The sequence below is a fragment of the Phyllobates terribilis genome, unplaced genomic scaffold (assembly GCF_046119375.1).
Source record: "Phyllobates terribilis strain yellow unplaced genomic scaffold, ASM4611937v1 Scaffold_61__1_contigs__length_8056638, whole genome shotgun sequence".
NCBI classification, from domain to species: Eukaryota; Metazoa; Chordata; class Amphibia; order Anura; family Dendrobatidae; genus Phyllobates; species Phyllobates terribilis.
In genome coordinates this window covers 6,843,469-6,856,335 of record NW_027362821.1, presented here as the reverse complement: position 1 = coordinate 6,856,335, position 12,867 = coordinate 6,843,469, and positions in this window count along the sequence as shown.

Sequence of the window (12,867 nt, the reverse complement as noted above, 5' to 3'; positions counted from 1 at the left end):
TACGAGGTGTACGGAGCGGAGCCGCGTGTGTACGAGGTGTACGGAGCGGAGCCGCGTGTGTACGAGGTGTACGGAGCGGAGCCGCGTGTGTACGAGGTGTACGGAGCGGAACCGCGTGTGTACGAGGCGTACGGAGCAGAGCCGCGTGTGTACGAGGTGTACGGAGCAGAGCCGAGTGTGTACGATGTGTACGGAGCAGAGCCGTGTGTGTACGAGGTGTACGGAGCAGAGCCGCGTGTGTACGGAGCAGAGCCGTGTGTGTACGAGGTGTACGGAGCAGAGCCGCGTGTGTACGAGGTGTACGGAGCGGAGCCGTGTGTGTACGAGGTGATCGGAGCGGAGCCGCGTGTGTACGAGGTGTACGGAGCGGAGCCGCGTGTGTACGAGGTGATCGGAGCAGAGCCGCGTGTGTACGAGGTGATCGGAGCAGAGCCGCGTGTGTACGAGGTGATCGGAGCAGAGCCGCGTGTGTACGAGGTGATCGGAGCAGAGCCGCGTGTGTACGAGGTGATCGGAGCAGAGCCGCGTGTGTACGAGGTGATCGGAGCAGAGCCGCGTGTGTACGAGGTGTACGGAGCGGAGCAGCGTGTGTACGAGGTGTACGGAGCGGAGTCGCGTGTGTACGAGGTGTACGGAGCAGAGCCGCGTGTGTACGAGGTGTACGGAGCAGAGCCGCGTGTGTACGAGGCGTACGGAGCGGAGCCGCGTGTACGAGGTGTACGGAGAGGAGCCGTGTGTGTACGAGGTGTACGGAGAGGAGCCGCGCGTGTACGAGGCGTACGGAGCGGAGCCGCGCGTGTACGAGGCGTACGGAGCGGAGCCGCGCGTGTACGAGGCGTACGGAGCGGAGCCGCGCGTGTACGAGGCGTACGGAGCGGAGCCGCGCGTGTACGAGGCGTACGGAGCGGAGCCGCGCGTGTACGAGGCGTACGGAGCAGAGCCGAGTGTGTACGAGGCGTACGGAGCAGAGCCGTGTGTGTACGAGGCGTACGGAGCAGAGCCGTGTGTGTACGAGGTGTACGGAGCAGAGCCGTGTGTGTACGAGGTGTACGGAGCAGAGCCGTGTGTGTACGAGGTGTACGGAGCAGAGCCGTGTGTGTACGAGGTGTACGGAGCAGAGCCGCGTGTGTACGAGGTGTACGGAGCGGAGCCGCATCTGTACGAGGTGTACGGAGCAGAGCCGCGTGTGTACGGAGGGGAGCCGCGTGTGTACGAGCTGTACGGAGCGGAGCCGTGTGTGTACGAGGTGTACGGAGCGGAGCAGCGCGTGTACGAGGTGTACGGAGAGGAGCCGTGTGTGTACGAGGCGTACGGAGCGGAGCCGCGTGTGTACGAGGTGTACGGAGCGGAGCCGAGTGTGTACGAGGTATACGAAGCGGAGCCGCGTGTGTGCGAAGTGTACGGAGGGGAGCCGTGTGTGTACGAGGTGTACGGAGCGGAGCCGTGTGTGTACGAGGTGTACGGAGCGGAGCAGCGCGTGTACGAGGTGTACGGAGCGGAGCCGCGCGTGTACGAGGCGTAAGGAGCGGAGCCGCGCGTGTACGAGGCGTAAGGAGCGGAGCCGCGCGTGTACGAGGCGTAAGGAGCGGAGCCGCGCGTGTACGAGGCGTACGGAGCGGAGCCGCGCTTTTGCGAGGCGTACGGTGCGGAGCCGCGCGTGTGCGAGGCGTGCGGAGCCGAGCGTGTGCGAGGCGTGCGGAGCCGAGCGTGTGCGAGGCGTACGGAGCGGAGCCGCGCGTGTACGAAGCATACGGAGCGGAGCCGCGCATGTACGAAGCGTACGGAGCGGAGCCGCGCATGTACGAGGTGTACGGAGCGGAGCCGTGTGTGTAAGGAGCGGAGCTGCGTGCATACGAGGTGTACGGAGCGGAGCCGTGTGTGTACGGAGCGGAGCCGTGTGTGTAAGGAGCGGAGCTGCGTGCATACGAGGTGTACGGAGCGGAGCCGTGTGTGTACGGAGCGGAGCCGCGCGTGTACGAGGTGTACGGAGCGGAGCCGCGCGTGTACGAGGTGTACGGAGCGGAGCCGCGCGTGTACGAGGTGTACGGAGCGGAGCCGCGCGTGTACGAGGTGTACGGAGCGGAGCCGCGCGTGTACGAGGTGTACGGAGCGGAGTCGCGCGTGTACGAGGTGTACGGAGCGGAGCCGCGTGTGTACGAGGTGTACGGAGCGGAGCCGCGTGTGTACGAGGTGTACAGAGCGGAGCCGCGTGTGTACGAGGTGTACGGAGCGGAGCCGCGTGTGTACGAGGTGTACGGATCCGAGCCGCGTGTGTACGAGGTGTACGGAGCGGAGCCGCGGGTGTACGAGGTGTACGGAGCGGAGCTGCGTGTGTACGAGGTGTACGGAGGGGAGCCGTGTGTGTACGGAGCGGAACCGCGTGTGTACGAGGTGTACGGAGCGGAGCCGCGTGTGTACGAGGTGTACGGAGCGGAGCCGCGTGTGTACGAGGTGTACGGATCAGAGCCGCGTGTGTACGAGGTGTACGGAGCGGAGCCGCGTGTTTACGAGGTGTACGGAGCGGAGCTGCGTGTCTACGAGGTGTACGGAGGGGAGCCGTGTGTGTACGGAGCGGAACCGCGTGTGTACGAGGTGTGCGGAGCCGCGTGTGTATGAGGTGTACGGAGCGGAGCCGCGCGCGCGCAAGGTGTACGGAGCGGAACCGTGTATGTACGAGGTGTACAGAGAGGAACAGTTTGTGAACGAGGTGTATGGAGCGGAGCCGTGCGTGTACGAAGTGTACGGAGCGGAGTCGTGCATGTACAAGGTGTGCATATCTGTGCACTGTAAGGTGGCTTCCGGACAGGTCATGGATGGGAGGTATGTGTCCCCGAAGTACCAAGCTTCGGTGATGTAGGACCCGAAGAAGCAGGCTCCAGCACACATAGTGCTGAGAGGGAGTTAATGGGCCCGGATTAAAGGGCCGGGTTATACGAGCAGCTGAAAGAGCTGGGGGTCATAAATTCATATATATGGGGTACAATGTCCCCAGCATCACATTTGCCAGTAAATGCAACTATACTCACAGAGCATACCACAGTTATTTCATTAGTGCTGGAAAAAAATTGCATTGAAATGAAAGGCAACATGTTTCAAAATGAAGGAATGTAATAATGTTGCAAAGTTGAGCACCTTCACAGGATAAAAGAACATCCAGGGCTACTGCCACTCTCATAACAAAAGGGACTAGTTGTACATCAATCCCTATCCGAGGGACGGATGTGCCTTGTGACGCTGACACACTAAGGTTAAGTGGACACGTAGCATTTTTAATGCGTTTTTGCGGCAGTTTTTCAGTGCGAAAACGCATCAAAAACACTCTACCAGCTATTGCAATGGTAATCCTGATATGCTGTGCACATGATGCGGAAATTACCATTGCGGAAACAAACGCAGCATGACCATTATGCCCAGAGTTTCCGGAGTGTTTCCCGCCCATTGACTTTAATTGAAACGCAGAAAATCCACAGGTATAATATTTATACCTGTGGATTTGCTGCGTTTCAATTAAAACCAATAGACTTGAAACGCTCCGGAAACCCGCTGCGAGTGGTACCCAGGTCGGCTGGGGAGGACTACTACTCCTCTCATCCGACCACCGTTCCTGCTCATAACAGTGTCAGCGGCGTAGCTGAAGAGATCAGTAGTTCTCAGCCGAGCAGGGAACCACCAGTAGTTAAAAAAAGAAAAAAAAACACTATACTCACCTGTCTGGCGCCCCCGATGTCCTCCCGATGTCCCCCAGCGATGTTCTCCTCCCGGTGGCTGGCGATACACTGCAGGGAGCACGCTCGCTCCCAGCAGTGTACTGCGCTCTATGGACCTGCGGTCTCGTGAGCGATCAGCTGATCGCTCACTTGACCTCACCGTAGGAACATTCTCAAGAATGTTCCCATGGTGGTAAGCTCAACGGGGCTGATCAGCTGATCTTCAGCTGATGAACCTCAGTGACCTCCTGCAGCAGCAATGTACACTGACAGAAGTGATTTTACACCCCTGTCAGTACACATTGCTGTCTTCTACAGTAGTGACATCAGTGATTGCTGATGTCGCTGCTATAGAAGTGACATGGATCGCTGAGGGACAATCATTGACGGTAATCGTGGACTATATCATGGCGGCGGACAGGTGAGGGATATGGTTGTTTGTTTGTTGTATTTTTTCAGGAGACGAGGGATTCGGGGACTGAGAGTGTAATAAAAAAAATTTTAGAACCGTGTTTTCTATTTCATTAAAATACTTTATTCTGGCCGTGTATTTATTGATAAAGCGGCAACCACTCTACTACGCAGTTAGTAATGGGGGCGTCTTATAGACACCCTCCATTACTAATCTGGGCTTCACGTCAGCCGCAATACAAGGCTGACATGAACCCCAACCCCATTACCCCACTCGCCACTGCTACAGGGCAGTGGGAAGAGCGGAGGCTAAGCACCAGATTTGGTGCATCTTATGGATGCGCCATTTCTGGGACTGCTGAGGGGTGATATTAAAGGCCGCTTAGGGGGCTAGTATTCATGGCCCCTTCCCTGGCTATTACTGTCAGCCCGCAGCTATCTGTTTAGCCTTTTCTGGTTAGATTTTTATAGGGAGACCCCTATTTTTTTCTGAGGTCCCCCTGTAATCTAGCCAATAAAGACTAAACAAACAGCTGTGGACTGATATTAATAGCCAGGGAACATTGTTGGGTAATGGCCCCTTCCCCAGCTACTAATAGCAGTGGTCGGCTTTCCTTCTGCTGGTTATAAAAACAACGCAGGAGCCCACGCCATTTTTTTTTTAAATTTTAGGCTCTGTGCCCATGATCCGGATGTAGCAGCGTTTTGGATGCATATTTTTTGCTGTGTCCAAAACACTGCGTTCTATTGAACACAGGTAAATCCGCATAAAAAGAAATTGGGAAAAGTCTCCAATAAAAAATAATTCTCACTTTATTTGTGCAAAATATTAAAATATATAAAAGTCCATGATAGCGGAGATACAATCTCGACGCATTTCTGGCTTACGCCCTTGGTCAGTGATCATCACTGACTAAGGTGCGTAAGCCAGAAACGCTTTGAGATTGCATCTCCGCTATCACGGACTTTTATATATTTTAATATTTTGCACAAATAAAGTGAGAATTATTTTTTATTGGAGACTTTTCCCACTTTCTCTTTATACTGGCCACGAGTCACGGCATTGTGGGTCTGAACTCAGAAGATATGAACAGCAGGATGGATTAAATGCATGGTGAGGCATATATTGTTTTGTTGTTTTTTTTAAGGTAAATCCGCATGTGTTAACTGAACCATGCGGATTTACCGCATTCAATACTTTCTAGTAGTCCAATTTATATTGCGGAGACTAGCGACTCCGCAAGAGAATTTGACATGCTGCAGTCCTGAAAGACGCGCCCCATGTCAGTGTCCACGGATGATCCGCAGCCTCTGATGCACGCATAGTGAACATGGGATTTCTAGAGATCCCATCCACTATGTGTAACATCTGAATGCTGTGGGTTTGACGCTGTATAAACAAGCGGCTCCTGATCATGGCCATGTACCCAAACTCACCCGCAGCATGTCAATTTCTGTAGCGGACACACTGGTCCACGTCTATTTGGCTCAAGTGGTCCGATGGTAGGTAATTTCAAATGTGGACACCAGGGGTGGATTAAGAGTAGCAAGGGCCCCGGGCAGTTTAGAAGGCGCGGGCCCCCCCCCACCTGATTTATCACGTGACATGTCACATGATCCCCTGTGATAGATCATGTGATAGTTCACGGGAAATTAATTTGGCACAATATTAATTGTGCTACCCCATCTGAGAGCAGCACAATATAGGGGCAGATACCCTGATTCCAGCGATGTGTCACTTTTTCAGCTGCTTGTTGTCATTTTGAGAAAATCACCGTTTTATCTGCTGCAGATCTAGCAGCTCTCTGAATGCTGCGCTCTGTATAGCCCCGCCCACACCACTGATTGGCAGCTTTCTGCCCATGCTCAGTGTACACAGAAATCTACTGATCAGTGATGGGGGTGGGGTCCTACAGAACTTACTAGTCAATTACCTTCTAACAAATCAATGATTTTATCAAAACAACACTAAGCAGCCCAGTAAGTGACACATTACTGGAATCAGTGCCTCTAACCCTACATTATGCTGCTCTCAGATTAGGTGGCAAAAACCTGATGACAGATTCCCTTTAAAGGAGCTGTAAACACAAAAAAGTTTGTATTAAAAAAAATACAAGCCATTTGTGAAATTAACTTTTTTTCATTGTTAATTCACATTAGACTGTATCTTCAACACTTTTGTCAGCAGGTCTTATTACAGACTCTGAATAGGGCAGCTCTCTCCCTCTCCCTCAGCAGAAAGTCACAGCATGGTTAAAAAACGGGATCTTTTATGATTTTCTTATAATAAATAAAAAAGGACATGCAAGTCCTCCAAACTATTTTCCGTTTCTCTATAGGGGAGGTCCTAAATCTTTCTTGTTCTTTAGTTGATCACATGTCAAAAAGGCAAAGCATTTACTATGAACTCGCCTAAAAAAATATGCACTTGGGGAGTAATATCATCATCTGCATGTAAATATTCCTTGACTCTAAGGGCTCGCTCACACTGTCGTATAACACGGCCGAATGCTATGTGATGTTTTATCGGCTAGGACTCGGCCCTATGTTATACTATGGGACAGTGCAGATCTGCGATTATTGGCATGAGAAAATAATCTCATTCGATATTCGGACCATGTGCACCCAAACAAGTCTACGGGTGCACGTAAAACATTGGACTGCACTCGGATGTCATCCAAGTGCAGTCCGATGAACACTCACAGAGACTATGGAGAAGATGGAGAAATTAAGTTCTCCATCTTCTCCATATCTGTGCTGCGAGAGAATCGGATCACACTCAGTTGAAGCTCTGACAGAGTTTGAGCTGAGTGTCTAGCATAATTGGCCCTATTCTCTTGCATGAGAGAATATATGGCTTAGTGAGTGGACCCTAAAACTGAATAGTAGTGACGGACAGGCACCTCACAAGCGGGATCCATGTAGCTCTCAGATGTCATGTAGGTAGGGCTTCATTCCATGGGGTAGGGCTTAATTTCAAGGTATATAAAAAAAATGGACTTCAAATAAAAATTAAATGAACACAAAAAGCACTAATTGAATTATTTTTTTTCGTATTTATGTTTGCAGCCCCTTTAAAAACCCTTTGAGGACCAAGGCACATATATGTCCCATAGTTTTAAACTGGAAAAAAATTTGATTGAATAAAATTTAAGGTCCTCGAAGGTTTAAGTAGGTCATAAATTCATATGAATACTTGCTCATACAATTGCACATGCCAAAAGATGAAGAAGAACAGAATCAAAAATATGACATTAAGTGGAGCACTTACAGGTATTCAATGTGAAAGAGACCAGCAAAGGCATCGTCTCGAATGACAGTAAATGAGTTAGAATTCAGCAAGCTGAAAATGAAGACAGCAGGTTAGAAGCGAACCAGACTTTATGGTGCTCAGAATTAGTCAAGCAGAATTTATTGACTGCTGTTGCAAAGCACTGAGACTCCCGCAGTGTATAGATGGCGCCGTGCGGCCTCCCGCTGTGTATAGATGGCGCCGTGTGGGCTCCCGCTGTGTATAGATGGCGCCGTATAGATGGCTACGTGCGGCCTCCTGCTGAGTATACGTGTATAGATGGCTACGTGCGGCCTCCTGCTGAGCACAGATGCCGCACGGCGCTCCCCCCAGAGACAGCAGGAGGCCGCACAGTGCCATCTATACTCAGCGGGAGACCGCACGTAGCCGTCTATACACAGCAGGAGGCCACACGGCGACATCTATACTCAGCGGGGGGCCGCACGTAGCCATCTATACACAGCGGGGGGCACACGTAGCCATCTATACACAGCGGGGGGCCGCACGGCGCCGTCTATACACAGCGGGGGGCCGCACGTAGCCATCTATACACAGCGGGGGGCCGCACGTAGCCATCTATACACAGCGGGAGGCCACACTGTGCCCTCCCCAGAGACATCAGGAGGCCGCACGGCGCCAACTATACTCAGCAGGAGGCCGCATGCAGTCATACACACACACAAACATATACAGACACGCATAAACACATTTGAAACACAAAAATACATACAAACAGACATCACACAATGACATCTGCCCACACACACACAAACAGACAGACATCACACACACACACCTGCCCACACACACACCTGCCCACACACACACACACCTGCCCACACACACATCTGTGTGTGTGTATGTATGTATAGTGTGTGTGTGTGTATAATGTGTGTGTGTATAATGTGTGTGTATGTATAGTGTGTGTGTATGTATAGTGTGTGTGTATGTATAGTGTGTATAATGTGTGTGTGTATGTATAGTGTGTGTGTATGTATAGTGTGTGTGTGTATGTGTGTGTGTATAATTTGTGTGTGTGTATTTTTTTTTTAAGTTAAAAACAAGTAAAATGCTTGTGGCATCAATATCAAGACTCCAGATATAAGGGCCTATTCACACTGAATTTTGCAATGCATTCATCTCCTCTTTCCAGACTTCTATCTAAATCCCTGAAAAATGGCATTCAGATGGGCTTTGACATAGCCATTGATTTGAACAAAGGCAAACCGAGGCTAAAGTCTGAATCTTTAGGCTCCATTTGCTCTGCTTTCAGATGTCTCATTTCAGACAGCACAATCCTGAATTTCAGGGATTCAGTTGTAAGCCTTGTGTAAAGACCTGAATGCAGCGCTGAATGTAGTGTGAATAGGTCCTTACATCCTACACCACCTCAGGGGATTGTTGTTATGGAGTATTGCCCGTGGGTGGCTGCAGTTATGACCACCACCAGGGCTCGCGGTCACCCACCCTAGCTTTGGTATTCTGGGGAGCTGGTATAATGAATATCTGAGAAGAGCCCTAGAGAAGCAAGAACATTGGACAACCAAGAGGTGGTGGCCTCAAGTCAGGTGTAGTGTTCAACAGGGCAAGACTTTCTAACCTGCCCCCCCCCCCACACACACACACATACACACACCTGCCCACACAGACACACACCTGCCCACACACACACACACCTGCCCACACACACACACCTGCCCACACACACACACCTGCCCACACACACACACACCTGCCCACACACACACACACCTGCCCACACACACACCTGCCCACACACACACGCACCTGCCCACACACACACACCTGCCCACACACATACACCTGCCCACACACACCTGCCCACAGACACACACATATACACACACCTGCCCACACACACATATATACACACACACCTGCCCACACACACACCTGCCCACACACACCTGCCCCCACACACCTGCCCACACACACCTGCCCACACACACACCTGCCCACACATACATACACACACACACACCTGCCCACACACACACACACATATACACACACACATATACACACACACACATATACACACACACACACCTGCCCACACACACCTGCCCACACACACACACACCTGCCCACACACACACCTGCCCACACACACACACACACCTGCCCACACACACACACACATATACACACACACCTGCCCACACACACACACACCTGCCCACACACACACACACCTGCCCACACACACACACCTGCCCACACACACACCTGCCCACACACACACACCTACCCACACACACACACCTGCCCACACACATACACACACACCTGCCCACACACACACACACCTGCCCACACACACCTGTCCCCACACACACACACATATACACACACACACACCTGCCTGCAAACACACACACACCTGCCCACACACACACACATATACACACACACACACATACACACACACATATATACACACACACACCTGCCCACAAACACACACACACCTGCCCACACACACACACCTGCCCACACACACACACATATACACACACACACACCTGCCCGCAAACACACACACACCTGCCCACACACACACACATATACACACACACACATACACACACACACACATATATACACACACACACCTGCCCACAAACACACACACACACCTGCCCACACACACACACCTGCCCACACACACACACATATACACACACACACATATACACACACACACCTGCCCACAAACACACACACACACCTGCCCACACACACACACACATATACACACACACCTGCCCACACAGACACCTGCCCACAAACACACACACACCTGCCCACACACACATCTGCCCACACACACACACACTCACCATCCCCCGGCTTCATTCTTCCTGCCTGCTCTCTCTTCTCTGTTGCAGCAGTGCAGGCCGGGGCGCACTGCTTGACGTCACAGCTAGGAGACACGGCCGCGCACAGGGCCGTGTCTCCTAGCAGTGACGTGGCCGGGCCAGCACAGGGAAGTTAACTGCTGCAGTGCTGGCCCGGCAGATGAAGAAGTAGCGGCGGCAGCTGCTGGGGGAGCGGTCCGGGCCCCCCCCTCCCGCCACTGCTACCGCTATGTGCCGCGGCGGCCCGCACATATAATGAGGGCAATCCGGCATTAGACACCCCGCCTGGAGCCGAGGGCCCCCTGCCGGCTCGGGGCCCCGGGCGGTCGCCCGGATTGCCCTCATTATAATCCGCCTATGGTGGACACTGTGTGGCATGCCCCAATGTCCTACGCTGTACCAGCTTTTGCTCGACAGATGGCACAAAGAAATTTGATATCAGACATTATATCACCTGTGGTACTTCTAATGTCATCTATTATGCTACCTGCAGCTGCTCATTGATTTATGTCGGTTTGACATCGAGAGAGCTGCGGGTACGCATACGGGAGCATGTGAGGGACATTATGGCTGCCAGTTCGGCAAATGATCCAACTCAACTCAAGACGATACCACGCCATTTTAAGGCTAAACATGATTGCAATCCCCGTTCCTTCATTGTGCGGGGTATTGACGTAATACATATGGGGATTCGGGGGGGCAATGTCAGGAAGAGACTTGCCCAGAAAGAGTCACAATGGATCATGCGCCTGAACACAGTAACACCTAATGGCCTGAATGAGTCGCTAAGCTTTTCCTCATTTTTGTAACAGTAAGCTTATCTTGTATACCTTTATCCCCACATGTTTGTATTAACACATGTGGGGCGGGTGATTATAAGAGGAATTATTTTTTATGTGGTTTTAATTCCAATGTTTTCATTTTATTTCTTTTTCTTTCCTTCCTCTTCCCAGTCCATATTTATGAAGTCCTTGTGACCCTGCTCACGTTTGGAGACCAGCGAGATTCGGATATATACATTTGACCTCATGTCCAGACGGGAGATATGATTATCAAGATCTATGATTGCTGCTATTATACATATGCGACTTTAATATTTATATTTACATATATACTTTGATTAATTATTTTTTGTTGTATGCAGCATCTATTTCTATGGCCTTCTCCCTATTTTTGACTATTAAGTTCCCCCTTCCCCCCTTTTGTTTCACTGTTGCTCCGTTATGTGATCCCAACTTCTCCAGAATGAGCTCTGTTACACTGCTTTCTGACATGGCTGAGCGCGTGCCCGCGGTGTGGATCGTGGCGCGCGTGCGCGTGGCCATCTGGAGGCTGCCCTGCGCCTGCATTAGAATTAATTCCGGCGCATGTGCAGTTTGGCGGTGTGACGGCCGGGGCGCGCGCGCGGCGTACTCCCTCAGCCACATGCATGCGCCGTACCTGGTGTCTTTGACCCCATGTCACGTGGTCCGTGGAGACCGCCCCCGGCTTAGCTGGCCACTTCCGGATGTGTGCCCCGCCGACCAGTTGTCTGCATTCCAGGCTCCATGGGGATAGACGTATATATATACTTTCTGGGTCACTATGATGGCATTACTTTTTTACTTTGAAAAAGTGGCTTGGAACGCAGCGAAACGTACGTTGGGCCATCACTCTCATCATCTTTCTACCTCCCCCTCTGCTGTGCTTTCCTGTCAGGTAATTATCTCGCTGGTTTGATTTATTTTTGGTTATGGAGATGGGCATATAGCTATATACTAAGAACATTTAACATCTTCATCTTGTTCCATTTATATCTCAGTGAGATTATGTGAATCATGATAATCCTGTGATTTTTGTCCCATTTTTTTCATTTCAATTTACTATTACCTATAACTAAATTATTTCTGTGGGCAATGTGCAATTTCGCAGTCTCATGGATTCATTTTAAATATACTACCCTACTTGAAAGCACTTTATCATCTGACACTACCTCATTGTCTTAATTTCTATTTGTACCCTTTTATTGTGTATAACTAAATAAATATTTCTTGCAATATTTGCTGAGTTCTTTCTCCTCCTTTGTTTATGCTATTCTCAGCATGCATGTGGACAATCATCTGTAATAGTACAGGTGGTTGCCCACTTTTTTGCTTTGTTTACACTGATGGCATTTTTGATTTATTTGACACAGGACTTCGCTGCAGATTTTGACCAATTGAAGTGTTATTGTATGTGGTGGATTCACATGTACCGACAACAAAAGTGCAGCATTAGAACACCTCATCTTGGACGCAAGAATATGCTGCATCCAAAGCACTGCTTCTTGCTGTTCGTGGTGACGTAGCGGCTAATGTAACAGCTGTGAGCTGTTAATAATAGCCAGGGACCATGTTTGCAAATAGCACCTTCCCAGGCTAAAAATAGCAGCTCGCTGCTGCCCCAGAAACTACATGAATAGAAATGCTAATGAAGATTGGAATGGAATTAGCTGACACCTAGCTGTTTTGTTTGGTGATGACAAGGTGTCAAACAGACCCTTTCATGACCAAACCTAATTAAAGTAAAGAGTTAAATAAACACACAGAGTAAACAC